This window comes from Triticum dicoccoides, chromosome 2B (genome assembly GCF_002162155.2).
Source record: "Triticum dicoccoides isolate Atlit2015 ecotype Zavitan chromosome 2B, WEW_v2.0, whole genome shotgun sequence".
Classification (NCBI taxonomy): Eukaryota; Viridiplantae; Streptophyta; class Magnoliopsida; order Poales; family Poaceae; genus Triticum; species Triticum dicoccoides.
This window is the reverse complement of record NC_041383.1, coordinates 588,994,143-588,994,570: the sequence shown is the minus strand read 5'-3', so window position 1 is coordinate 588,994,570 and position 428 is coordinate 588,994,143.

Here is a 428-nt window from a genome sequence, read left to right as displayed (position 1 = left end):
AACTCCGTAGTCGAACTGGGCAGCAGCAACGTCGGTCTCGTGGTCTACTGAGAGAAGAGGGGGAAGAAACAATGAATACCATGCAAACATATGCATATCGATGCATGACATGACAAGTAACGATGCTAGGCATGCCCTAACGTGGTATGAGGTGGTACCGGTTAAGGGGGGAAAACATCCGGGAAAATATCCCCGGTGTTTCGTGTTTTCGGGCAGAGGAGCCGGAGGGGGAAAGTTGCGTGTTCGATAGGTTAGGGGGGTGTGGCGGACGAACGGACTGCGTATCCGGATTCGTCTCGTCGTTCTAAGAAACTTTCATGTTGAAAATATTTTAATCCGAGTTACGGATTACAAGATATGATTTTCTAAAGATTTTATTAATTTCTGGAATTTAATTAATTAATTAATTAATTAATTGAAAAAATGGA